Source organism: Lontra canadensis, unplaced genomic scaffold (assembly GCF_010015895.1).
Source record: "Lontra canadensis isolate GAN:19392208 unplaced genomic scaffold, GSC_riverotter_1.0 scaffold2, whole genome shotgun sequence".
In the NCBI taxonomy this organism is placed as follows: domain Eukaryota; kingdom Metazoa; phylum Chordata; class Mammalia; order Carnivora; family Mustelidae; genus Lontra; species Lontra canadensis.
The window spans coordinates 44869519-44896998 of NW_022630996.1; the positions used below are offsets into that span (position 1 = coordinate 44869519).

Below are 27480 nucleotides of genomic sequence, written 5' to 3' on the forward strand. Positions count from 1 at the left end.
TTTCCAGATCATTTTACTCATTAAAAACATCATCATAAATTTTTGCAAAAGTCATGATATGGAGGAAGAAAGTAAAAGAGGAAGATTTAGGTGAGTTGAGCCATTGAGAACTTTTGGGAGTAAGCCATAGGATAATAACATCTCATTTTTGGCTTTGTTTTACCTGCCCCAGGGATAGGAAGTGTGATAGGTCCACTGATGTCCATTCAAAAGAAAATGAGCTCCATCGTTCATAAGCTATTGATGCATTATTTATTATACACAAAAAAATATAAATTTGCACAGGCAAATTTAGGTAACAATGCTTTGCCCTTTTATCTTTAATATGAGTCATGAGTCTTGATCTTTTGAGTGCAGAGATTCTATGCCCCTAGTTCTTAGCATAGGACTTTTTGCACAGTAGGTATTGAGACATTTAAGGAATGAGTGAATTAGGCTGATGTTAGTTTTGGGAAAAATCAAGAATAGAGGGTCTCCAATATATTATATTACAGTAAAATTTTAGAATTTCATTTATTGGGTCTAGGAAATCTCTGTGGTACTACTTGAATTGCTTTACTGTGTCTGCTTAGAAACAAGACCCTCTTAGAAACTTGAAAAGAAATTCCTGGTATGTAGTTGATTATATATTTGGATAATTCCATTTAATCGAAGGAGCTAAGTAATTTGGGAAATGTTTCCTGAACTACTATTAGAAGAGTATTCATAGAGAACCACAGCAGTGGTTTTGTGAGCAGTATATTAGCCTTATGAAATACACACTCTTGTAGTGACTTTAGTAATCCCAATAAATAGTTAACTCACCTCCTAGAATCTGACTATACCAACATAATTATTTCTCTAATTATTAAGAAAGGCTTTTAAAAACAATTCTAGTCATTTGCTAATTTTCCATGCATTATTATGGTGGTGGTGGTGGTTATACATAGCTAATATATGTAATGAAAAATATAGTCTTATTAATTTTCAAAACAATTCTATAAAATGAGTAGAATCTCCATTTTACAAAAGAGGAAACTGAAGCTTTGAGGGCAGGCAACTTGCCCAAGATCACATAGCTGCTGGGTGCAAAGCCAGGGCTTGAACACAGGTATTATGGCTCTTACTTTCCTTTTTTATTACTTGGTGAAAGGAGGTACTAAGTAGATACTACATAGTGGACATATATATGAAATTCAACCATCCCATCTGTCTCATAGGTGATAGAGTTAAGTTTTAATGCAAAAATAAAAGTTTTCCAAAAATAAATTATGTTTTGTAGAACTTTAGATAATTATGTTTCAGTAGTAAATTGAATGCTGGCTATTATATTAAAGACATGGTAAGAAGGCAAATTAAGGGGCTCCACCTTAAGGGGCTCCTGGGTGGCTCAGTGGGTTAAAGCCTCTGCCTTCACCTCAGGTGAAGGTCCTGGGATCGAGCCCCGCATCGCGCCCCGCATCGCGCTCTCTGCTCAGCGGGGAGCCTGCTTCCTCCTCTCTCTCTCTCTGCCTGCTTCTCTGCCTACTTGTGATCTCTGTCTGTCAAATAAAGAAATAAAATCTTAAAAAAAAAAAAGGCAAATTAAGATTTTATTAATTTTTTTTTTACCTGCCAGAAAGCTAAAGATGAAAGAGAGTGATACTAGTATAGATGTGGGAAAACATTAATCTCCGAGATAATTGGCAGAACAATTAAGGCAGCTGAGTTGGTGAGCAGTTCAGCAAGATCTATCAAATTTTAAAGTGCACATACCTCTGACCTAGCAATCCTATTCTTCTATATCTATTCCATTCTTTATATTCTATAGAAATTTGAGCATAAATGTGTGAAGGTATTCATTGCAGCATTGCTTATAATAGCAAAAAAAAAAAAAAGGCAATCTAAATGATCATTAATAGAAGACGATAATTACAGTACATGCATACAGTGGAATATGATGTAGCTATTAAATATAATGCAGATCTGTATGTGATGATTATTTAAGATTATATAATATTATATAAGAAAGATTATATAATGTTCCCTGAAAAAATTGTCATTCATTATATGTATGTGTTTGTGTGCATGTGTGTGTGTATATCTATATATATATGATCCTATTTCCATAAGAAGTGGGTGGAACATTTAATATCAGTATTATTTTAGCAATATGCTTCTATAACATATATAAAACATATGTATACATATAATATGTATATAATATATGTGTGTATGTATAATATATACATGTGCACAAACATGTTTGCTGGTATGCATGGAGGAAAGCATTATTTTTCTAAGCATGAGCTAAATATAGCCTGCATTAGGTAAAAAACTGGTGCTTTTTAACATAGAGATTCCTGAACCTTGTGCTAATCCCCCTAAATCAGGAACACTGTGAAACATGAAATATGGAAACCTATATTTCCAACAAGTTCCTTAGTTAATTCTATATGAACTTAGTATTTGGCCTAGTAGCTGATAGCAATGAGTTGATTATTTTTGTATATCTGGTAGTAGTTTGTAGTTAGAAAAGACAAACTTCTTTTTAAAAAATAATGAATTGAGGTGAAATTGACATATAATGTTATATTAGTTTCATCTGTAATGTAATGATTAAATATTTGTATATATTGAGAGATGGTCATCACAAGTCTAGTTAACATACATCACCATACCATAGTTACAATATTTTTCTTCTCTTGTGATAAGAACTCTTAAGATTTACTCTGTTAGCAACTTTCAAATATGTGGTAGAGTATTATCGAGTATAGTCATCATGTTGTACATTACATCCCCAGGGCTTATTTATTTTATAACTGGAAGTTTGTACCTTTTGATTCCCTTTCCCCACTTTGGCCACCCTCTCTCATTCCCACCTTCTGAGTTAATTTCACCTAGCATAATGTCCTCACGGTCCATCCGTGTTATGGCAAATGGCAAAATTCTCTTCTTTCTTTATGGCTGAATAATAATCCATTGTTGACCACAGTTGGCCCTTGAGCAACACAAGTTTGAACTACATGGGTCTACTATATGCAGATTTTTGTCTATAAATACAGGGCTGTAAATGTATTTTTTCTTCCTTACTATTTCCTGAATATTTTCTTTTCTCTAATATTATAAAAATATTGTACATAATACATATAACATACAAACTATGTGTTGACTGTTTATGTTATTGATAAGACTTGTGGTCCACAGTAGGCTAAATGTGGGGGAATTCAAAAGTGATATATGGATTTTCAGCTGCATGGGGTGGTCACCATCCCTAACCCCTGCGTTGTTCAAGTCAGCTGTATATGTTTTCTTTATCCATTCATCCATCAATGGACTCTTAATATTTTATTTATTTATTTGACAGAAAGATCACAAGTAGGCAGAGACAGGCAGAGAGAGAGAGGAGGGGAAGCAGGCTCCCTGCCAAGCAGGGAGCCCAATGCTCCCAGGACCCTGAGATCATGACCTGAGCCGAAGGCAAAGGCTTAACCCACTGAGCCACCCAGGTCCCCCATCAATGGACTCTTAAGGTTGTTTCAGAAAGGACAAACTTCTTGAAGAGATCTTGTTAATAAAGCAAAACTAACTATGAAAACTTTCTGCAGTAGCTGAGTTCACTGCCTTGATGTGCTTAGCCATATCTCAGGACCAGAAAGTTAGATGTTAAAGGTTTGGGAATCTGTGCTCAAATGGTTTAAGGCATATCTGTCAAGAGAGGAAACTGATCAGATTTGACTACATTAATGAAATGGGTTAGGACTCGTGGACACAGTAAGCAAGGACCTTGAGGAGTCTTGTTTGATGAACGAGCTGGATGCCCAGGTAAGCAAATTATTGTCTTCATCCTATCGGAATTTAAAGCAAACAAAAAATTAGGGACTGTTTTGGTTTTTTGTTTGCTTTGTTTACAATCCTCTCCTAGACAAAGATTTCCTGGAATAAACAACTAAATCATATTGACACAGGTGAGCTAAAGTCTTACCTAAATCATATTGACACTGATGGTTTCAGGTCTGTTTCTCTCCATTCAAAGATTGTAAGTCAATATTATAAATACAACATATTGATAATGTCTCTTAGTGACTTCTTATGGTTCTACTGAAAATTTATAAGATTTCTTCTGAAGCTTCTTGACCCCTTTATCACGCTTGGTTCCTACTTGGTAAGTGCTCTAATATAATCTACATCACAATATATTGTGATTATCTTTCCACACTCTCTTCCACACAAGACCATTGCCCTGTGTGTTAGTTTGGTATAATACCTATTACATAGTAGTAAATAAAGATTTGTTTTACTAAATAGAATGTGAATCCAATCCAGAAAATGGCTGGCAGATAGGAGATCTATGTTGTTCCTCTTCCATTCAAAAGAAGTCAGGGAAACTCCTTTGATTCTCCACCATACATCCACACAGAGATAAACGTGAAAGTTGTAAAACCTGACTACTTTGGTTCTTTAAATTGTATCTGCATAAAAGTTTCTTCAGAAGCAAATTATGATACATCATGTTTTGTTTCATTTTACTTAAAGTAATGGATAGCATGAAGATTTTCTGGGCTAGCATTTGAAATTTATTTTTTTCTTCTATCATATTCTTTTCTGTGTATCTATGGTGTACATGAGTGATATCTATACTCACCAGAAAACAAAATAGGAAAGACCGAATTTCAACACAATAAATCCTCATTTCTTGTTTCATTGCTTCCTTTTATAGAGGCTACAAATATATTTAAATTTTATATCCCCGGTCCACTACTATCTAATGAAGGTTGGTAGTATATTTATCTTAAAACTTTTACTTATTTAACTGAGATGCTTCTACTTCTATCTTACTCTGCATACTATAATTTTTACTAATATTTTCTTCTCTAAATCTCTTAATATATAATCTTAAGAATCAACATGTCACCAATTCCTCTTCTGTTTCAATTCTACGCTAGTGTAGAATCTTGTTTAAATATCCATTTATATCCATCAAGTTGAATTTAATGAGGCGGGATGTCTGAAAGAAAGAGAAAACAAATGAGCAAGCCAGCAAGCCCATGAACTATATTTATAATAGGAGAGACTACTGTATTTCCCAGTTCATAGAGGAAGAAAAAATGAAGCCTTATTGTACAAGCAGTACAGAAAGTGGTACTATAACCCTACTCAATGATGGTATGGAAAACAGTAAGGAAAGGAACTCCTTACAGTGAGAATAAATCTAAGCAGTATTTCTTGTCTGTTTTGCACAGAAGGTGAGATTTCTAGGTCTACACCATCTTATGACTCATAGTTGGTGAAGGACATGAAAGTACTAAGCTAGGAAGATGAATGATAAAATTTGGGAGCTAAATGGATAGTTGAATTTCTCAAAATTGTCTCAGATGGTAAGCATAATTGTTTTCCACATAAATACTGCACAAAGGCCCTACTGCGAAGGAGATGCTAAATAACTAGATGGTCAAGTTGATTCTGAAGGTGTTGACAGATCTTTTTTTGATATCACAGTCCTTGCTCAACCACATTATGAACAAAGTGGCTATCCTGGGAAGATTGGGACTATACATGGACTTCAAAAATATGGCCCTGTAGTTAGAAAAGACATCAACTTTTCATCAAGGCTACCCTGGTTACTTCCTCTGCTAAGAGTCCAGTCAGTAAGCAGGGGGACCAATCCTGAGATGTCATGCCCTAAGGTGAGCAAATAGTTGGTTAGCTCCAGGTTTATGATATTAAATCTCTTTTCTTATGAAGAGGCAGCTATTTTTCCTCATAGAATGGGCTATGTGAATCTGGATTTAGACTTGCCTTCCCTATATGCTGTGCTTATGTGTGCAATTTTAAACACTCTATTCATCATGATTTTCCTCAAAATGTTGCACTTAAGGAGCTTATTTTATAGTGTATGAAATAAGGTAGAGGAGGAATTCCACTTCCAGTAATGACAAACTATGTAGTGTAAACATCAAGATTTCCATGGACAACTAGATAATCTGAAAACAATCTTTAAAATATAAAATTCTAGGAAGACAAGACCAGCATTAGGGCCAATTCTTACCTGGAGTTGTTGGCTGATTCTAGAAGAAGCACTTAAGGGGACAAACAGGGTTTTTACTACGTCTGGGAAGAGAGGAAAATAAAACTTGAATAATAGTGCCAGCTAAGTCATGGGAGCAAATGAACTGAAGATACACTCACCCCCCTACACACATACACAGGACTTCAGTGAAGCCTCAAATCATCCTGGTTCCTGAAATTAGATTAAAGTAATCCTTTAGGTGCTGAATGATAAACAAATGAATACTCCATGGTGGAAAAAATCTTCATCGTTGTAAGCCTCAAATTGTATAATTTTTCAAATTAAATTTCCAGCAGAGAAGAAAAAATAGCCAGACACTTGTGGAGCACAGCACAACTCAATGATAACAGCTGTGACATGGATTAAATTATTTAAAACCAGTGTTTGAAGCCATGAAAGAACTTTTAGACAAACAGGACTCTAAGAGCAAAAATCCCAGAGAGAAGGTGTGCAGAAAAGAATTAACACAGCAGGCCCGAGACACTACTCTTACAAAGCCCTGCTTGTCAGGGTGGGCTGTCGCTGGCATCTGAAAACTTGGATTATGAGAATGTTCCTACCATTCTTTAACTGATAAGGTAGCTTACTATGTATAAACTGTTTATACAAACAGCAAGCTTATTCTGAACACCTACTTTCCTTCTGGCAGTCTGTAATTATGATACGTGCTAAGTAGAAGGTGCCTATCACCAGCTTCTAATACAAACCCGTGGGCAATAAATCTAATGAGTGTCTGTGGTCGACAACATTTTACATATGTTGTCACAATTCAGTACTGGAGAAATTAACCACATCCTGTGTGATTCCATAGGGAAAGGATTCTTAGAAGCTTATGCCTGGTTTCCTTCGGATTTCATCCCATGCACTTTATCCCTTTGCTGATTTTGCTTTGTACTGCTTTGCTACACTAAACTAAACCATACCCATAAGTATGACTATACGCTGAGCCCTGTGAGTCCTTCTTCTGAATCATTGAACTTGTGAATTTTCTTGGGGATTTGCAACACAGTAATCAGAGAGGTGAGCAAACATGCTGCAGCTACTTCTTCCTTTATGGGATTGCCAGTTTTTGACACAAATCTGAGTAGAAAGCCCCAGAAAAAAGTTACTGCTAAGAATCAGAGATGCAAACAAACTCTGGGAACACTAGACTGGAGAGACAAAAAGTTTAGGGTCACTTAGCCAATGAGCATTTGGGAGACCTAAGATCCCAATAAAACAGGAAAGTTCAGAGAAGTGAGTCTGACATTCTGCTGATTTTCCCCTTGGGTATTTCTGAATTCTTGGATTGTTCAGAGCAGAAGGACTTTAAAAAAAAAAAAAAGGCAGAAACCTGAAAGCCAAAGTAAAGATTTTTTTTTTTAAGATTTTATTTATTCATTTGAGAGAAAGAGACAGCACAAATGGGGAGAGGCAGAGGGTGAGGTTCGAGAAGCAGACACTCAGCTGAGCTAGAAGCCTGACATAGAGCTCGATCTCAGGACCTGGAGATGATCTGAGCCAAAGGCAGACGTTTAACCATCTGAGCCACCCAGGCACCCTAAGATTTTTTAATGTATATTGCATCATGGTATTGAAGAGGCAAAAAACAGATTTCAGGACCTATCAAGAAAGACCCTAGAACATACCCTAGAATCTCATTTAAGAATTCTGAGAGTTACACTGTAAGAACAGGAGAGAATCTGAGTAAATTAAACTTTATAAAATTGCAACCTAGTTTCACATCCACTGAATTATAGATTGGATTAATGTGATCTGCCTACACTGTCTTCCTAGCAGGGAATAGGGCGATCCCTTTCTGTAGGAAAATAACATCCAGAGACTGTACAGTGTGTCATATACAATACCTAGTATTAAGTAAAAATTACTTAATGATGCCGAACAGCAGAACCATGAGGAAAAATAGGCAATAAAATTGGACCCACAGATGATCTGGTTATTAGGGTTATCAGAGATGGACTTGAAAACAGCTTTGATTAATGAGTCAAGATGGAAAATTTCATGAGAACCAGAATCTGTTTTTTAAAAAATCAATTTGAAATTCTACAATTGAAAAATGCAAACTCTAAAATTAAAAACTCAATATATATGCTTAAGCAGATTGGGGAATGTATTAAACAACCCATTTTAAACAAAAGAGGGAGATTGTTAGAGTTGATTTTTTAAAAAAAATTCTAACTACATTATGACTACAGAAGATCAGCTTTTAGATTCAAAGACACAAAAAGATTCAAAATAAGATGATCCAAAAAGATACACCATGCAAATAGAAACCATAAAAAAACTAGAATGGTTATACTAATACCAAACCATTAGATGTTAAAACAACAACAAAATGTTATGAGATAAATAAGTCATTTTATAATGATGAAACTGTCAATCTATCATGAAGCTATAAAAATTATAAACCAACACTAACAACAAAACCCCAAAATACATGAAGTAAAAACTGGCAGAATTGAAGGGAGAAATAGACAATTCAATAATAGTTTGTGTCTTCGATACCCACCACTTTCTTTTTATTTATTTATTTTAATTAAAGTATAATTGACATACTGTGTTATATTAGTTTTAGGTGTATTCAATAGCCCACTCTCAATAAGGGATATAATGATGAGGCAGAAGATCAACAAGAATTTGCCTTAATAATTCACTGTTGGTGTGTTAATTTCTTAGAGCTGCTATAAGAAACTACCAAAAATTCTGTAGCTTAAAACAACAAAAATTTGACTTCCAGAGGACCCTATGCTACCTTGTCTCACAGATACAACAAGATAACAATTGCATCAGTGTAAATAACCTAGAGAATGCCCTGAAGACTGACAGAACAAATTCCAGAGCGAAATGTAGAGTCGAGGCCACATTGAAAGGGTAGGAGGGTTCTTTCCACAGTTTGGCAACTGTGGCCACTGCTGCTATGAACATTGGGGTACAGGTGGCCCGTCTTTTCACTACATCTCTACATCTACTACATCTGCTACATCTTTGGGGTAAATACCCAGTAGTGCAATGGTCATAGGGTAGCTCTATTTTTAATTTCTTAAGGAATCTCCACACTGCACTCCCACCAACAGTGTAAGAAGGTTCCCCTTTCTCCACATCCTCTCCAACACTTGTTGTTTCCTGTCTTGTTAATTTTGGCCATGCCAACTGGTGTAAGGTGATACCTCAGTGTGGTTTTGATTTGAATCTCCCTGATAGCCAATGACAATGAACATTTTTTCATGTGTCTGTTAGCCATTTGTATGTCTTCTGTGGAGAAGTGTCTGTTCATGTCTTCTGCCCATTTTTGACGTGATTATCTGTTTTGTGTGTGTTGAGTTTGAGGTGTTCTTTATAGATCTTGGATATCAGCCCTTTGTCTGTAGTGTCATTTGCGAATATCTTCTCCCATTCCATGGGTTGCCTCTTTGTTTTGTTGACTGTTTCCTTTGCTGTGCAGAAGCTTTTGATCTTGATGAAGTCCCAGAAGTTCATTTTTGCTTTTGTTTCCTTTGTCATTGGAGACACGTCTTGAAAGAAGTTGCTGTGGCCAATGTTGAAGAGGTTACTGTCTATGTTCTCCTCTTGGATATTGATAGATTCCTGCTTCACATTGAGGTCTCTTATCCATTTTGAGTTTATCTTTGTGTATGGTGTAATAAGAGAATGGTCGAGTTTCATTCTTCTATACATCGCCATCCACAATTTTCCAGCACCATTTATTGAAGAGACTGTCTTTTTTCCACTGGGTACTTTTTCCAGCTTTGTTGAAGATTATTTGACCATAGAGTTGCGGTTCCATGCCTGGACTCTCTAATCTGTTCCACTGATCTATGTGTCTGTTTTTGTGCCAATTACCATGCTGTCTTGGTGATCACAGCTTTGTAGTGAAGCTTGAAATCAGGCAACGTGATGTTTTCTTTTTCAACATTTCCTTAGAGATTCAGGGTCTCTTCTGGTTCCATGCAAATTTTAGGATTGTTAGATCTAGCACTTTGAAAAATGCCGGTGGAATTTTGATCGGGATGGCATTGAAAGTATAGATTGTTCTGGGCAGTATAGACATTTTAACAATGTTTATTCTTCTGATCCAAGGGCATGAAATCCTTTTCTATTTTTTTGTGTTCTTTTTCAATATCTTTCATGAGTGTTCTGTAGTTCCTTGAGTACAGATCCTTTACCTCTTTGGGTAGGTTTATTCCCAGGTATCTTATGGTTCTTGGTGCTATAGTAAATGGAATCAGTTCTCTCATTTCCCTTTCTATATTTTTATTGTTAGTGTATAAGAAAGCAACTGATTTCTGTACATTGATTTTGTATCCTGCCACATTACTGAATTGCTGTATGAGTTCTAGCAGTTTGGGGATGGAGTCTTTTGGGTTTTACATATAAAGTATCATGTCATCTCTGAAGAGAGAGAATTTGACTTCTTCACTGCCAATTTGAATTCCTTTTATTTCTTTTTGTTATCTGATTGCCGTTGCTAGGACTTCTAGTACTATGTTGAACAAAAGTGGTGAGAGTGGGCATCCATGTCATGTTCCTGATCTCAAAGGGAAGGCTGTCAGCTTTTCCCCATTGAGGTTGATTTTCACTGTGGGTTTTTCATAGATAGATTTTATGAAGTCGAGGAATGTTTCCTCTATCCCTATACTTTGAATCGTTTTAATCAGGAATAGTTGCTCTATCTTGTCAGATGCTTTTTCTGCATTGGTTGAGAGGACCATGTGGTTCTTCTCTCTTCTCTTATTGATTTGTTCTATCACATTGATTGATTTGTTAATGTTGAACCCTCTTGCATCCTAGGGATAAATCCCGCCTGGTCATGGTGGATAATTTTTTTAGTGTACTGTTAGATCCTATTAGCTAGGATCTTGTTGAGAATCTTGGCATCCATATTCATCAGGGATATTGGCCTGAAATGCTTGTTTTTGGTAGGGTCTTTGCCTGGTTAGGGGATCAGGGTAATACTGGCTTCATAAAAAGAGTCTGGAAGTTTTCCTTCTGTTTCTATTTTTTGAAACAGCTTCAGAAGAGTAAGTATTATTTCTTCTTTGGATATTTGGTAGAATTCTCTAGAGAATCCATCAGATCCTGGGCTCTTGTTTTTTGGGAGGTTTTTGATCACTGCCTCAATCTTGATACTAGATATTGGTCTATTCAGGTTGTCAATTTCTTCCTGATTCAGTTTTGGAAGTTTATAGGTTTCCAGGAATGCATCCATTTCATCTAGGTTGCTTAACTTATTGGCGTATAACTGTTGATAATAATTTCCAAGATGCCCTTCAACGGATGAATGGATAAAGAAGATATGGTCCATATGTACCATGGAGTATTATGCCTCCATCAGAAAGGATGAATACCTAAATTTATATCATCATGGATAGGACTGGAAGAGATTATGCTGAGTGAAATAAGTCAAGCAGAGAGAGTCAAGTATCATATGGTTTCACTTACTTGTGGAGCATAAGGAATAACATGGAGAATATTGGGAGATGGAGAGGAGAAGTGAGATGGGGAAATTGGAGCGGGGGATAAACCATGAGAAACTGTGGACTCTGAGAAACAAACTGAGGGTTTTGGAGAGGGTGTAGGAGGTTTGGGTGAGCTTGGTGTGGTGGGTATTAAGGAGGGCACGTATTGCATGGAGCACTGGGTGTGGTGCATAAACAATGAATTTTGGAACACTGAAGAAAATTAAATTTTTTTAAAAAGGGTAGGAGGGATAGAGATCTGGTAGCTAGATGGAATGAATAGTAGACTTGAGGAAGCAGAAGAATGAATCAGTGATCTGAAGGACAGAGTAATGGAAAGTAATCAAGTTGAGCAGGGGAGAGAAAAAAATTATGCAAAATGAGAATAGAATTAGGGAACTCAGTGACTCCATCAACTGTAATCCGAGAGGAAGAAGAGAGACAAAAGGGGGCAGACAATTTATACGAAGAAATAATAACTGAAAACTTCCCTAGTCTGGGGAAGGAAACAGAAATTCAGATGCAGGGGGCACAGAGATCCCCCAACAAGGATCTCAAGGAGATCCACACTAAGACACATAGTAATTTAAATGGCCTAAAGTAAGGATGAAGAGAGAATTTTTTTAAAGAGATTTTATTTATTTGTCAGAGAGAGAGAGAGAACATGCATAAACAAGCAGAGTGGCAGGCAGAGGCAGAGAAAGAAGCAGCCTCCCTGCTGAGCAAGGATCCTGATGTGGGACTCAATTCCAGGACTCTGGGATCATGACCTGAGCTGAAGGCAGCGGCTTAACCAACTGAGCCACCCAGGTGTCCCTGAAGAGAGAATTTTAAAAGCAGCAAGAGAAAAGTCAGTTATGTACAAGGGAAACCCCATAAGTCTATCAGTGGATTTTTCAGCAGAAACTTTGCAGGCCCAAAGGGAGTGAAATGATATATTCCAAGTGCTGAAAGAAAAAAGTCTGCATCTAAGAATTCTCTATCCAGCAAAGCTATCATTCAGAATAGAGAGAGTTTCCCAGATAAACAAAATCTAAAGGAGTTCATGACCACTAAACCAGCCCTACAAAAAAAGTGTTAAAGGGGACTCTTTGACTGGAAAGGAAAGACCATAAATAAAAGTAAGAAAAGTAGAAAGCACAAAATCAGTAAGAATAAGTATATCTATAAAAATCAGTCAGGGGACTCACGAAATAAAAAAATGTAAAGCACGACATACTATACCTAAAACATGGGGAGGAAAGGAGTAAACAATGGGTTTCAAATTTAGCAACCATCAACTTAAAGAGAAAGACAACTATCATATTATCTCCCTGATATGAGGGAGAGGAGATGCAACATGGGGGGTTAAGGGGGTAGGAGAAGAGTAAATGAAGCAAGATGGGATTGGGAGGGAGATAAACCATAAGTGACTGTCAATCTCACAAAACAAACTGAGGGTTGCTGGGGGGAGGGGGGTTGGGGGGGTGGGGTTATGGACATTGGGGAGGGTATGTGCTATGGTGAGTGCTGTGAAGTGTGTAAACCTGGCGATTCACAGACCTGTACCCCTGGGGAAAAAATATATGTTTATAAAAAATAAAATTAAAAAAAAAAGAAATATGTTGCATTTCTACACACTAATAATGAAATAGCAGAAAAGAAATTAAGAAAATAATCCCATTCACAATTGCACCAAAAATAATAAAGTACCTAGGAATAAACTTAACCGAAGAGGTGAAAGACCTACCCATACCCTGAAACTATAAAACACTGATGAAAGAAATTGAACACACAAAGAAATGGAAAGATATTCTATGCTCATAGATCAGAAGAACAAATGTTGTTAAAATGTCCACACTACCCCAATCATTCTACAGATTTAATGCAATTCCTATCATAATACCAACAGCATTTTTCACAGATCTAGAACAAATATTCCAAAAACATATAAGGAACAACAAAATAGCCTAAATAGACAAAATGACCTTAAAAAAGAAAAGCAAAGCTGGAGGCATCACAATTCCAGGCTTCAAGTTTTATTACAAAGCTGTAGTAATCAAAACAGTAGGGTAGTGGCACAAAAATAGGCATATAGATCAATGGAACAGAATAGAAAGCCTAGAAATAAACCCTTGTCTATATGGTCAATCAACTTTGGACAAAGGAGACAAGAATTGTATATGTCAGATTGTACTTCTGCACTTATCCTACTTTGAGTTTATTGAGTTTCTTGGATATGTAGGTTAATGTTTTTTCAACATATTCGGTACATATTTAACCATTATTTCTTTAAATTTTTTTTCTGCTTTCACTTTTTTTTTCTCTTTCTGGTGCTCTCATTACTTGGAAGTGTACTTAAAGTTGTCTCATCTTTTTTGAGACCCTTAGTGTTTTCCATTCTATTTTTCTGTTCTTCTGCTTATACAGTCTCTATCAATCTATCTTCAAGTGTACTGATACTTTTTTTTGCCAATTCAAATCTATCATTGAGTTTCTCTAATGACTTCACTTCAGTTATTCTACTTTTCAATTCCAGAATTTCCATTTGGTTCTTTTTTTATCGTTTTCCCTCATTGATATTCCATATTTGATGGAATATTGTCATCATAAATTCCTTTACTTCTTTATGCATCATTACCTTGAATTCTCTGAATATATTTATAAGGGATACTTTGGAAATTTTTGTCTGTTAATCTGACATCTGGTCTCTCTCACAGGCAGTTTCTTTTGTTTCCGTGTGTGGCCCATACTTTCCTGTACCTTTGCATGTCTCAATATTTTATTTGAAAACTGGACATTTTAGGTAGTATTTTGTGGCCATGGATTCTGATTTCCCTCCCCACCCTCCAGGGCTTACTTTTGTTGTTATTTATTGGTGGTGGTGGAGTTGGTGGTGGTGTGTGTGTATGTGTATATGAGATTCCTCTAGATTATTTTAGTAAAGTCTGTTCTCTCTCACTGTGTGGTATCAGTCTTTGGAGGGCACTGACTTTGGCATGGACACAGTCCCTCTGGAAGTGAGGAGCCTGAAGCCTCTGGTATTAATCACATTGTTGGACTATCCAGGATGCTCCAAGGCCCACGGGTAAACAAAGACACTCTTATTAGGCAGGGCATTTCAAGGGCTTAGAGATCAGCTCCCAGGAGCTCAGGGCAAAGACCAGACCTCTCTTTGGGTAACTCAATTCTTTACTACTGTAGGCATGAAGATTCCATGCTGGTGGGAATGCAAGGTGTAGTAGAGGGTGGAAAGATGGCTAGTGGCAGGTTAGAGAATTACTGATGCAGTGACAAATGGAGAGGGGGTAAATGCCATTAACACAAGACATAGATCAAAGACATGCATGGACTTAACTAGCATATTTAAGGAATGCGCTTTTTGTCATTACTTCCTTTAACATAGTGCCAGGAAGACCACAATAGAGATATAACAAAACCAAAATCATAAGTAAAAGAAAAGCTAAGTTATGTCTGTGTGCTGGAGCATTGGGTTATGTTTTACCACAGTGCCATACCAGAATATCTAACCAAGGAAAGCTACTTAAAATGAGCATAAAGGGAATTTACAGCAAAAAGTTACAGCAATGGGCATTGAAGTTTTGTTATCTAATAAACTCTAACCAAATCCTCCAAAAGAAATCTGTCAAATGGACCTTTGTGCTACTACACTAGACAGTAATAATATGTCTTACTCATTTCCCCATTTTTCATCTTAAGCTATTTCCAAGTTTTAAATTATTAAAAGCAAAATTTTAGACTCAAAATTGGGGGCAAGAAATATCTTAAAGATCAATGAAGTGTAATGTTTATTTTAAAGGTAGCACTCAAACTGCCTGCATAAAAATCTTCTGGGCAGATTTCCCAGCCCAGAAGTTTCAGCAGATGAGAGGGGTTGGGAGTGGAGCTGAAGAATCTACATTTTCATAAGCATGTCCTTCTGGATCGGACAGTGTGTCCTTCAAAAATGTTTTGCACACACAATTACTTCCTCATGATGATTTGTTTAGATAAGTCCCAGGAAAGCATTTGTTTCAATGAAGTATCTGACACCTAGAAAGCCCTCAATTAACATCTTTTAAATAGTTAACTCTCCTAACAGATCCCTAGATTCAAGAATTCAGATGGAAGGGCTAAGGGTTTTTGTATTGAGGCCACCTGGACAGACTAATGAGCCAGCCTTAGCTGGTTTCTGCCTAGATGTCACCAAGTGGGGATACTTTTTTGTTGTTGTTATTTTTTACTTTTGTTTCATAATAAAAGTTTGTTTTAACAAGCCCAGGCATGTCTTACCTAAACTGAGTAAGGAGATAAGGGAAGTTTCCTCACCTCTCCTAGATACCCTTGTTCTTTGTTGGGAGCTTGGACCAGATTTGGCCAGGTGATTGACTTGCAAATTAATGTGAGAACCATTTCCTTTTGGAGCAACACATCACATATAGTTAAACAAAGCCAAGAGTTAAATGACTTGTCCAGGGTTATATCAATACTTTGAACACACTGGTTCAAATTATTACCTGTATAATTCCCTAAATGGAATTACCAACTTAAAGACATTAGTTCTTTTATGGTTTATTGCTAGGTAGATTTTCTGAATGATGAAAAAAAATTGCATTGCTCCAAATTATGCATTACATCTAGACATTAGCAACTATGCGTTCCTCCCCCTGCCCTCCAACCCCACTTCTATCAACCAGTGCTTCCAATCTTAAGCTTTAATTCATTTCTAATCTTTTAAAAAAGAGTTATTTATTTATTTCAGAGAGAGAGAGAGAGAGAGCATGCACACACACTGTGTGCAGGGGGGAGGGGCAGAGGAAGAGGAGAGAGAAACTCAAGCAGACTCTGAGTGTGGAGCCCAACCTGGGGCTTAACTGCACCACCCTGAGATCTCAGACCTGAGCCAAAACCAAGAGTCGGACACCTAACCAACTGTGCCACCCAGGTGCCCCTAACTTACTTTTAAATTTTAACAGATGTGTGTAATTGTGCCCTAGAATATCATTTCCTTATTAAAGAAACACAGAAAGATGGTGCATTTTTCATTTTGGTAAGTTGATGTCTGCCAGTTTCTATGTGTAAATGATTTGTTCCTGTTGACCATAAATCAGGTAGAAAAAGACACTAATTTTCGACATTTGAAATTATTGCTCAATAACTTGGATAGTAAATTTTTTTTTAGATTTTATTTATTTATTTGACAGAAAGTGAGTGAGAGAGCACAGCAGGGGTAATAGTAGAAGGAGAGGGAGAAGCAGACGCCCTGCTGAGCAAGAAGCCCAATGCTGGGTTCAATCCCATGACTCTGGGATCATGACCTGAGCAGAAGGCAGTCACTTAACCAACTGAGCCACACAGGCAACCCTGGATAGTAAACTTTTATCAATAGCTTATTATGCATTTATCTCTTTGACTTTCCTTTAATATTGTATAATTTTATAAAAGCTTTATATTTTATATATATCTGAAAATGGCCTCCATTTTGTCATGCATTGGTCTTCACTAGCTGAGATAAATACACCAATTTTTTCCCTTTAATATAAAAAGAATGAGCACTGAGTAATACATAAAAGTAATGAATCACTGAACTCTACCTCTGAAACTAATAACACATCATATGTTAATTAACTGAATTTAAATTCAAAAAATAAAAATAATATTCAATGTTTAATACTAGCCTATTTGGAATTCTTTTCAAATTTTGATGTATTAAAAAAAATCTCTTCTCTGTCTTCTTGAATTGTTTCTGCCTACACTGCCTCTTTGTTTAGAGTGGTATGTGAATTTTCTCTTCTTTACTAAGGAGTCAGTGGAGATGGAAACTTTAATTGATCTGAGTCAGTATCAATGTCATTCTGGAATAAAAGGATGCTAGCAATAAGATTATGAAGATAATATTGCTATTACTACTACTATGATTATTAATCATCATCATCAAATTATAATGGTGCCAAATGATAGTCTTGTTCACTATTCTTTCCAGATAAATGTCATTGTTAATTTATTAAGAAAGTGGGCTGGAAAGTACAACTGGTATGTAATTTAATCTAATTTAGTAAGTCTGTTAATATTTTACTTAGCTTTCTTAGACAGGAACAAGTCATATGTCTTCATAAATTTATCTTTCCTCCCCTCTATTAGAGTTTTGTATTTTCCTGTAAACAAATCCCTTCTATGAGATGGTGAAATTATTAATCAGATTAAAGAAGACTTCCATAACTAATATATTTCATTTTTATTAAATAATGTGTAGAAATGAAACATATTCGATATCCTATGTGAAAACCCAGAATACATAATACCATGTAAAAATATATCTGCATTTGGGGAAAGATTAGAAATAATGATATGAAATAAAGATTTATTTAGGAGATTATGGTAATTTTTTCCTTTTTGGGAAATTTCCTTTAATGATATTATTAAATTCTTATGAGAAGAAATTAAACAAGATGATTTTAATAAAGTCTTTTCTTTTAAAATATGACTTATACCATTTTCCTCTTGAAAGCATGATAAAGCCTGCTCTATTTCACTTTGCATTCCAGAAATAAGCACTATGAGGTCCCAAAGACAAATTATTTTTCATTTTCAGTTACTGAGTTTTCTTTAGGATTTGGAATTTTTACATCCTCTATGTTATTGGTCTTACTATGTTTATTTTCTTGTTTTTGTTTTATCAGCGTTAATATTGTATTTACAATATCCTGGCATTATAGGTAGTAATAAAAAACTTTAGTTAGAGTATAAGAAAATAATGTTCTCCTAATTTTTCTTCTAAGATTTTACAATAAAAATTTCAAATATTAGAAATGTTGATTCCTAGAATCGATGATTATTAATACTTATGTTCACATTATATATATTGCACATGTAAGTCATATTTCTCCTGTTTTAACTCTCTTGTATTTGTTGTCTCTTCTTCATTAATTTGTTCTTAATTAATTTAATTAATTAAATTTTTGTTTTTAATTAATTTGTTCTTATAACAAATATTTACTAAGGCAGCAGTTAATTTTACTGACTGGTGTTTTCTTTTTCTTTTATTATTTGAGTTAATTGTTTTATATCAATTTTTTTTGGCAGAATCAACTATTGGTGCTATTAATTTTAGTTTTCCTTCTCCTCAGAATATGTTTATTCTCAGTTTTACTATTTCCCTTTTCTCTTGGCTTGTTATTTAGTTTGTTTTCTTTCTCAAACTAATGTAGAAAACCAGCTGATGTTTCCCTTTTTTTATTTCTTAGTACTGGAAACCTCTAAAACAATACAGTCTTCCGTAATGTTCTATTTCTACAATATCCCATAAATTTTGACATAATGCATTTGTGTATTGTGTTATTTTATAATTTAACTATGCAGTAGGAAAATATATAGAAATATAATTCTATTTGGACACTTAAAATAAAAAGATTTTATTTTTTAAGTAATCTCTACACTCAATGTGGGCCTTAAACTCACAACCCTGAGATTAAGAGTCACATGCTCTACTGACTGAGCAACCCAGGTACCCCTTCTATTTGGACACTTTTAAATTCTCCTGTTGTTGTTTATCATTTTGTTGTGCTCTGAGTATGTGGTTTGCTGAATTTCTGCTGTTGTGCATTTCCTAGTTATGTCATTGTTCCCCAATATGGCTACTTTTTGTGAAAAACCCACAATAATTTGAATATATATTCTTGCCTTATCTTTAAGTTTTTTATGAGCTAAGTCATTACTACCTAATGTATTATTTTATTCAACTTTTAATTTTTAAGGAAACATTTATGTGTATGTTTTGTCATATTCTTTCCGATAATGGAGTATTGAGGTTTTTAAAGTATATTTTTATTTCCATTTCTTTTTGTACTTCAGGCCTTTCCTAGTTTATGTCTTTTGTTGCTGTATCCTTTGGGTTATATAATATCAATATTGTTAGGTTTTCTCTTTTTATTTTATTTTTTATTTTTTCAAGTTTTTGTTTATATTCCAATTAGTTAACATACAGTGTAATAATGTTTCAGGTGTAGAATTTGGTGATTCTCACTTACATTTGACACCCAGTGTTCATCACAAGTGCCCTCCTTAATGCCTATCACCCATTTAACCCATCCCCTGCCACCTCCCCTCCAGCAACCCTCAGTTTGTTCTTTGTAGTTAAGACTCTGTTTCTTGGTTTGCTTCTCTTTTCCACCCCCTCTCTTTTTTAACCTTATACAATTATATAGGGAGCTTGTTTACTTCATAATGCTTTTGGTAAGAAATCTGTTCTATTCACTATCACGGGTATAATCCCTACTTTTCCTGTATCAAAAAAATTCAATTTTCTTCATCCTCAATTTAGATCATCCTAATTTTTAGTTCGTCTATGTATTTTTGTTTTTAAGATGCCATTTAAAAGCATCAGATTTATTGGATTTCTTTTTAATCCAGATATTTATCTTTTTTAATTGAAGTATAGCTGACACAAAATGTTACATTAGTTACAGAAATACAAGATAGTAAATTTGACAATTTTATACATTATGCTCTGCTCACCACCACAAATGTAGCTACCATCTGTCACCATACAATGTTATTACAATACCATTGACTATATTGTGCTTTTATCCATGTGACTTACTCATTCTATTACTGGAAGGCTGTATCTCCCAGTCCCCTTGACCTATATTGCCCATCCTCCCACCCCTCTTCCCTCTGGCAACCATCAGTTTGTTTTCTGTATTTAAAGGTCTGTTTCTGCCATTTGTTTTGCTTTGTTTTGTTTTTTTAGGTTCTGCATATAAGTAAAATCATATGGTATTTATCCTTCTCTGACTTATTTCACTTAATGTAATACCCTCTAGGTCCATCCATGTTATTCCAAATGGCAAGATCTTAGTCTTTCTATAGCTAAGTAATATCCCATTGTATATATACATATATAACATCTTTATCCATTCATCTTTTTTTCTTTTTTTAAGGGAGGGAGAGCAAAGGGGAAGGGGATAGAGGGAGAGGGAGACAGAATCATAAGAAGACTCCATGCTGAGCACAGAGCCCGATAGGGGTGCTCTGTCTTACAACCCTGAGATCATGACCTGAGCTGGAACCAGGAATAGGGTGATAAACCTACTGTGCCACCCAGCTGCCCTGATCCATTCATCTAGTGATAGACGCTTGGGTTGTTTCATGTTGGCTATTATAAATAATGCTGCCATAAACATAAGGGTGTGAAATATTTTATCTTTTTAAAAAAAGAAGTTTAGCCAAATCACATTTCTTATTTTAATCAATTCCTTTGCATTCACATTATTCCATTATTACAGAAGCTTAAATATTGTTATTACACCTCTTTTTTTCCCTTAAAGGAAACGTAAGCAATTTTCTTGTACCTCTTTAATTTTTTTGAAGATTTTATTTATTTATTTGACACACAGAGAGAACACAAACAGAGGGAGCAGTAAGCAGAGGGAGAGGGGAGAAATCTCCTTAGGATCAGGACCTGAGCTGAAGGCAGCAGCTGAACCAACTGAGCCACCCAGGCATCCCTCTTGTACCTCTTCAAAACATATTCCTCCTGGAATTCTTAGCTGGCTCAGTGGATAGAGCATGGGACTCATGATCTTGGGGTTGTGAGTTTGACCCCCATGTTGGGTGTAGAACTTACTTAAAAATAAAAAAGAGAATCTGAAAAAATATAGATATATATATCTCTCTCTCTCCAATTCCATCAGGAGTCAGTCACTAGTCTGCTTTCTGTCACTAAAGATTAATTTCCATTTTCTAGAATTATATAAATGGAATCATAAAGTACATACTTTTTCTGGCATCTTTCATTCAGCATAATTGTTTTGAATTCATCCATGTTATGGTGGAGAGTCAATAGTTTATCCTTTTTGTAGTTAAGATAGCTAAATAGTGGGGCACCTGGATGGCTCAGTCGTTAAGCCTCTGCCATTGGCTCAGGTCATGATGCCAGGATCCTGGGATGGGACCCTGCATTGGGCTCTCTGCTTAGCGGGAAGCCTGCTCCTCCCACTCCTACTCTCCCTGCTTGTATTACCTCTCTCACTATCTTTCTCTGTCAAATAAATAAATAAAATCTTATAAAAAAAAAAAGATAGCTAAATAGTAGCTGAGTGTATGGGTATATCACAATTTGTTTATTATCTCTTTATAGATAGACATTTTGGTTGTTTCCAGTTTTTGTGTATTACAAATAAAGCTGATATGAATATTTGTATCCAAGTATTTATGTGAATATATGTTTTCATTTCTCTTGCGGATATACATAGGAGTATGTCTTGGTTTGGGCTGCTATAACAGAATACCACTGGCTGGGTAGTTGATAAACAATAGAAAATTATTTCTCACAGTCCTGGTGGCTGGAAGTCTGAGATCGGGATGCCAGCATGGTTAGGTGAAGGACTTCTTCAGGGTTGCAGACTTCTTATTGTGTCATCACACAATCAAGGGTCTTGGAAGCTCTGTGGCATCCCTTTCACAAGAACACTACTATTATTCACAAGGGCTTCACCTTTATGACCTAGCCACCTTTCAAAGGCCCCACCTCCTAATACTATCGTATCAGGCATTAAGATTTTGGCATATGAATGGGGGGGGCAGGGGAGGTATATAAACATTTAGATCTTAGCTGAGTGGCATTGCTGGGTTGTATGGTAACTCTATGATTAACCTTTTGAGAAATAACCAAACTGTTTTCTATGGTGGGGGCACCATTTTATACACTTTCCAGTGGTTTATGGGAGTTGCAATTATTTCACCTTTCTACCAACACTCGTTATTGCTTTTTTTGTGTGTGTGTTTGTTTTTGTTTTTGTTTTAATTCTAACCATCCCAGTTTATGTGAAGTGGTATCTTTCTATGGTTTTGATTTGCAGTTCCCTAATGACTAACAATATTGAGCATCTTTTTATGTGCTTAACGGCCACTGATGTATCTTCTTTGGTTGTTGAAGTACAATTTTTTTTCCCTTTATGATCCATATTTTAGTATTTCTATCTGAGAAACACTGTTTATCCTGAGGTAAAAAATTTTCTCCTTTGTTTTCATCTAGGAGTACTATAGATTTAAGTTTTATATTTATTTTCTGTGATACAGTTTGACTTAAATTTGTGTGTAATTTGAAGAGAGTTGATGTTTATTTTTCTCCATATAGATATATAATTGTTCCAATACCATTTGTTGAAAAGATTTTCCTTATCTCATTGAATTACTTTAACACTTTAAAAAAATCAGCTAACCATATATGTATGGTTCTATTTCTAGACTGTATTCTGTTCCATTGGTCTGTATGCTAGGTCTTTGCTAGTAGCAAACAGTCTTGATTACTGTAGTTCAGAGCTTTTTAATCTCAGCACTATTAAAATTTTGGCCCCAGTAATTCTTTGTGGAAGAGGTAAGAGTTATCCTGTGCATTGTAGGATTTTTAATGGCATTTCTGGCCTTTATCCAGTGCTCTGCAACTACTGTAGATAGTATATAGATAGATCATGTTCTTTTATTCACTCTGCCAATCTTTATTTTCTAACTGGCATGTTTACACCATTTATATTTAATGTAATCATTGATATGTTGGGACTTAAGTCTGCCATTCTGTTTGTTTTCTATCAGTTTCTTGTTTTTGTTTGTTTCCGTTTTTTTCTGACTTAGTCTGAGTTGCTTAAACATTATTTAAGACTTCACATTTTTTAAAAAATTTCTGTTTTCTTTCAAACATATTTGTGTCTTTTTGTTTAAAGTATGCCTTTTGTAGGGAGCATATAATTGAGTCTTGCTTTCTTATTCACTCTGACAATCTTTGCCTTTTACATGATATGTTTAGAACATAAACCTAATATAATTATTGATATGGTTAGATTTAGTTAAATTTCAATATCTCATCTTTTGTAGCCTCTGTTTCTTGTTCTTCTATTCTCACACTTTTGGTTTTTAAAAAGTTTTCTTAGTATTTCATTTAAATTTATCTGCTGGTATTTAGGCTGTACCCCTTTATGTTATTGCTATTTTTAGTCATTGCTCTTGGCATTACAATATACATCCCTAATCAGAATTTTTTTTTTAAATACAGTGGATCAAAAGCTATCCTGGAAGCCCACACAACAGATGTTCATTTATATCTCATTGACTAAAACTGGTTCTTATCTAAAACCGGTTCTTATATTTACCTTTATAGCAAGATAGTGACTGGGTTAGACAAAATAAGATTCATATTCTGGAAATGGTGCAGAAATCCAACTACATTGAAATAGAGGGGTCTCTGCCTGCTACCTGAATGAATTGGCATTTGTTAACAGAGAAAAGGGGAGTGAATATAGGATAAACAACAGTCAGTGTCTGACACAGTGATTAATCTTATATAATATACCTAGTTTGCCAAATTTTAAATCTCAGTACTTTTTAACACAATTCTTTTTTTGTTATTTTTTGTTATTAGTAATTTATTTTACTAAGGAAAGCTACCCCCTTCAAAGTATAACAGTCTCTAGCTGTTAGTATTTGTTGCTACTATACCTCCCATTCCCATTTTGTTGTTTATTTGGGTTAGGAGTGCCCTTTAGGACAAAGTTTGTACAAAAAAAATTGGCCTTTGGTAGATAATAATTATAATCTATTAATGAGTGAGTGAATAATGAATGAAGGCATAGAAGTAGCTGCTTTCTGACTGTAAAAATAAAATTTGATAAAAGATCAGTTCAAATTTATCCTAGAGAATCAGAATTTCTTCCAATGAGATTATTTTGCCATAAAGGAGATAATCACAATTAAAGCAAAATAGAAAAAAAAAACTTAATTTGTACCAGTGGGTTGTTTCCTTTCCTATTTTTAAAGGAAGGTAGGTGTCATAAATAATGTTACCTGTGAGTTTGTTTCAAAAAGGTCACATAGCCTTTTTAGTATCTTTTATTTCATATGTTTTGGTACAATATGGATATACCCGAGAAAATCAGCTTAACTGGGGGGAAAGGAATTGGCATTTGCAAAGTTTAATTAAATATAAAATGCTTGACTTGTGAAAATCAGGCCTGTGGTTTTGAAAACACATTTCCTACTTTCCTCTCTAATGGGATCTTGCAGCTCTTTATTAATGATGATTGAATTATAAATTCTCTAGGGCAGAGACTGTATTTTCTATCTCATTAGCAATTTGTGCATGCAGAGAGACAGGTTGTTCAGCCTCAGGATGGTTTAAGATTTAATAAATGCATACACAGGCCTTATCTTACTGAATTTCCTTCACCTTCCAAGGAAGTAGTCAAGGAAAATTCTTCCGCTTTATGGATATGGAAGCTGAGTCTTAACAATAAATGGAAAATTTAAATCCACATGACTTACATTGTTCTAGCTGAGACTGAGATCTTCTCCTCAGCCCAATGCTCTATCCTCTACACCAGCTTCCTCAGGCCACCCCTCCCAGTGGCAAACTTCCTTGGAGTTGGGCTGCTACAATTTGCATGGAGACTCTCCTGCCACCTACGTGTTTCCCAAAGCAATAGCATGGGCAGTTTGGGTAGGAAATCATTTATTGTGTAGAGCTTTCTTATTTAGCTTTGCTGGACCTCACCCACTCAGTGCCAAGACTGTCTCCCTCTCATTGTGACATCCAGAAATGACCCCCACATTACCAGATGTCCCCTGGGAAGCAATACTGTTCCATAACACTCCACCAGGCTGCTTCTCTGCTGTTATAAATGGCAGGACTGGCAACCACAATGAATAAAAATAGCCTTGACAAAGCATTTTGAACATCTTTGACCAAACACATATACCCTCCTGTATGCAAGGCTGCTCTAGGACACAGGAGGACACGATTAGAGGGGATAAAGAGTATTTGAAATCCCTCAAGCAAAGGGAGTGCCAAAGATTAGAAAAGGAACTGACAGTTGGAGTTGAGGAATTGCCCCCAAATAATCCTGATGATGACAACAATAATGCTGGCATTGAGTTATTGCTATGTACTGGTGCTGTGGTGAGCCACTTAGATGTATTTTCTGATTTCATTCTCCCAGAGGTGCCACGCAGTTGTTGCTGCCATTATCCTCGTGTTATAGATTAGTGGACTACCATCATCTCTTGCCGTAGCCATTACTATGACCTCCTTTCTCCTCTTTTCTGCTTCCATGGTTACTCCCATGTAGTTCATTCTCCACAAAATCAATCTGAGCCATTTTTATAACATGAAATCAGATCACGTCACTCCTCTGATAAAACTCTCTCACTACTTCCTGAGACAATAAAATCTAAGGTCCCACAGTGGTCCATGGGCACATATGCCTGCCCCGCACCCCTCCCCATCCTCACCTCTTGCTCTCCCTCACACGGACCGCACTCCAGCCACACAAGCTCCTTCTACAAAGCTTTGTTCCTGTCCGCAGTTGCTGTTCTCTCCCCAAGACTTGATGCCCTCCCTTCCTGCATTTAGACTCTAACCCAACCTCATACCCAACAGAGCCCTTTCCTGATGGCGTCCCTTCTTCACACTCCTCCCATTGTCTTGCTTTAATCTTCTTCACGGCTCTTGGTGCCACTTGACATTATATTAACTGCTGCTTTATCCAGCCACCCATTGTTTCTTCTTTCATAAGAATGGGAGCTTAGTAAGTGGGGGCTTTGTCTTGCTCACCCTTTAGAAAATTAGTTGGCATATTAGTATGTTAGTACTTATTAGTATATAGTATATATATATATGTAACTCAGTATTTGTTGAATACTCGTGGCTTAGAGAAGTCAAGTCACTTGCCAGATAGAGCTATTAGGGGCGGATTTATACTGTGAGCTCCCAGAATGTCAGAGAAGACTCTTCTTTGGGAAGGGAAAAACTACAGATGGCAGAGAAGCTTTGGATGGGAGATGGGAACAAAACAAGAACAAGGTCTTTCTCCTCTCTGCCAGGGAATGTTCAGAGGAATTTTTTTTTTTTTTAAGTCCATGCAATAACCAAAGAAAATTTTACAAAAGGCAAAACTAAGGCGCAGACACTTTCAGAGACTTCCAAGTCAGGAGTCTCCAGGTAAACTGAAACTAAAGCCCATTTCTCTCTCTGGCTGTGCATTTTGTTAGATGGTTGTATGCTTTAGCCTTGCTGCTTAATTGTTATATGAAAGTAATGCATGCAACTGGGAGCCGTGTGCCCTTAAAACAGCTCTGTAGGGGTCATTTTGAACAAATTAATTCAGGCTTAGTTCAAGAATAACCAAACCAGAATTGCAGTCTGCCCATTAATTTTTGCTTTGTTCTATTGCTTTAGAGTTATATTCAGTTTATGAATTTTTCTCTTCCAGTTCTTGGCATTGTATCTTTTTGTCCCTTTCTCCTTTTATACCATGAATCCCAGGGAGTCTAAGTAGCTCTATGTTGAATACTTAAAAAAATTTTTTTTAATTTTACAAATTTTTAAATGGTTTATCTTTTTGGCTAGGGGGAAGCAAGGGAAGTCGACAGAATAGATCCTCAAGTGATGTGGACTCAGTTTCTTGCTGGAATTTGCAGAGCCGATTTAAATATGATCTTAGTTGTCAGAAGATTGCTTTTAAAATGTAGAAATTCAAGAAGACAGCCTCTGAGAATGCAAATTTTGAAGAACTTGGAATCTTTTTCATTTCAAATATAATATTAACCACAGAGCTCATCTGGCTGGATATCACAGAGCGTACAACATAAGGAAATCAAAATAATAAAAACAGCCTCTCTACCTTGCTGGTGTTCGGTACTATCTTTGCCCTACACCGTCTCCTGCATGTTACTGTTTAGAGAAAGAGCAGTGATCATAAGAGATCTAAAGGGTAGAATATTAAGTCACAATGACTGGCTCAGAAGCAATGAATGGATTTCAGCATTCACAATATGAGGACTTGCAATATGGAAATGCTGCTTCCGGGGTTTGCCTCACTGTGGGGCAGGGTGGGGGGGTGGGAGCAAAGTTTGTGAGGGGAAAAAAAAGTGATAAGAATGCCTGAAAGTCACAGAGTGTTTAAGAGAAAAATGCAGAGCAGTTCATAGGGAGGGTTAAAGAAGTAAGGAAAGCCTTTGATCTGAGGT

The 27480-nt window shown here is 35.9% G+C and overlaps 1 protein-coding gene across 1 annotated transcript in view; it reads left to right on the forward strand.

Annotated features, from left to right (window-relative positions):
* FAM126A (family with sequence similarity 126 member A) overlaps positions 1–27125 on the forward strand; it is a 126851-nt gene extending 99726 nt beyond the window's left edge. Inside the window, exons 12-13 of the transcript XR_004384493.1 lie at positions 8–90; positions 26861–27125. The gene's annotated coding sequence lies outside the window, so the exon portion shown is untranslated. The remainder of the gene's footprint in view (positions 1–7; positions 91–26860) is intronic.
* The last annotated feature ends 355 nt before the right edge of the window (positions 27126–27480 follow it).